Below are 1,868 nucleotides of genomic sequence, written 5' to 3'. Positions count from 1 at the left end.
ATCTTTGTGGAAATGGAACCGCAGGGGGTATTGGAATGGTAGTGGAAGATGATGGTTGCTTTTCTCTTGGATTCTCCCGACTATTTTCCTCCACAATCGCCTCTTGGTTCCTCTGCTTTTCTTCTTGTTTTTCATTCTCATCCTTCTCAACTTCCTTCACTGGAGGATCTTCTAATTGTCTACCACTACGAAGAGTAATGGCTTTCACATGCTCCTTAGGATTGACCTCTGTTTTGCTAGGTAATTCTCCTTGATTTCGATTATTCAAAGAACTAGCAATTTGACCAATTTGGACCTCTACATTCCTGTACATTGTAGTGAGTTGGTCCATCCTTCCTTCTACTCGCTCAAATCTGTCCGAGGTAACTTTTGCAAGCTTTTCCACTGCCATCTCCCAACCAGATTTAGTTTCAGCTTGTTGTTGCCTTGATTGAAATCCCGGTGGATTGGTTGGCCTTGGTTGATTTCCTTGATCCTTCCATCCAAAGTTTGGATGATTTCTCCACCCCGGATTGTAAGTATTTGAGTAGGGGTTATTTTGAGCATTACGATTGTAATTATTGACGAATTGTACCTGTTCAGAATCAACACACTCATTAGTATCATGTTCACCTCCACATACAGAACAGCATGCTACATGTGCATTAGATGAGCTTGGACCTTGTCTACTTAGCAATTTCATCACATTATTCATTTGAGCACTCAGCATATTAAGAGTGTCCATTTCTATCATACCTGCGTGACGTCTTGCATTACCTCTCTCATTGGCCCATTGGTAGTTATTTGCTGCCATTTCTTCTATCAAATTATGAGCTTCTTGGGGTGTTTTACCCATTAAAGCTCCACCTGCAGCTGCATCGATCATAGTTTTAGTAGAAAAAACTAAACCATTATAGAAGGTTTGTATGATTAACCACTCCGGCAGTCCATGATGTGGACATTTCCGAAGCAGATCTCTAAACCTTTCCCATGCCTCATATAATGATTCACCTTCCAATTGGCTAAAACTAGTGATATCCATTCTAAGCTTAGCAGTCTTACCTGGTGAAAAATACTTATTTAAGAATGCTCTTGATAATTCATCCCATCCAGTGAAAGTATTGGGAGCATGAGAGTGTAGCCAAAGTTTGGCCTTATCTCTCAATGAAAATGGGAACAATCTTAGCCTTATAGCATCATCACTAACTCCATTCATTTTAATTGTATCACAAATTTCCAAGAATGTAGCTAAGTGTGTATTAGGATCTTCTACTGCATTACCTCCAAATTGAGATTGTTGAACCATTTGGATAAGTGAAGGTTTAATCTCAAAGTTGTTAGCATTTACCGCAGGCCTTGCTATGCTCGTTTGTGAACCTTGTGTTCCCGGTATAGTAAAATCTCGCAGAACTCGCCTATTTAGGTCATTTTCCGCCATTTCTTCTTCAAATGGTAATTCTATCAAGATATCTTCTATTGGCTGCCAAACCTCTTGTTCCTCTTGATGCAGTGTATTCCTCCTTTGTCTCCGCAATGTTCTTTCAATTTCAGGATCAAAATGTCCAACTTCTCTATTTGATCGGTGCATGCACTACAAATAAAAATAAGAGAAATTTTTGTAGTTTTAATTCAACAACTTGGATAAAAACAATGAAAATGTCTAAATTAATAGAGATGACTAGGCCCTAATATTGCCGCTCCCCGGCAACGGCGCCAAAAACTTGACGGGTTCTTTTTGTATCAATGCAAGTTTAATTCCGATTTTACACCCGTTGGACTGCAAGTATACAGGTCAAAATTTTAGTACAAGATGTGTATCGGGTCGATCCCACGAGGAGCAATTTAAACAATTACTAAGCCCCTGTTCTCTCTATTATTTAGACTTACCA

The 1,868-nt window shown here is 39.3% G+C and overlaps 1 non-coding gene across 1 annotated transcript; it reads left to right on the top strand.

Moving 5' to 3' along the window:
• Positions 1–923: 923 nt before the first annotated feature.
• On the top strand, positions 924–1,030 carry LOC113767269. The gene has a single exon (XR_003467982.1). It is a non-coding gene; the product is annotated as a small nucleolar RNA R71 (small nucleolar RNA).
• Positions 1,031–1,868: the final 838 nt, after the last annotated feature.

This window comes from Coffea eugenioides, chromosome 3, assembly GCF_003713205.1.
Source record: "Coffea eugenioides isolate CCC68of chromosome 3, Ceug_1.0, whole genome shotgun sequence".
NCBI classification, from domain to species: Eukaryota; Viridiplantae; Streptophyta; class Magnoliopsida; order Gentianales; family Rubiaceae; genus Coffea; species Coffea eugenioides.
The sequence above is the reverse complement of the archived record's forward strand: the minus strand, read 5'-3'. Positions and strand labels throughout refer to the sequence as shown.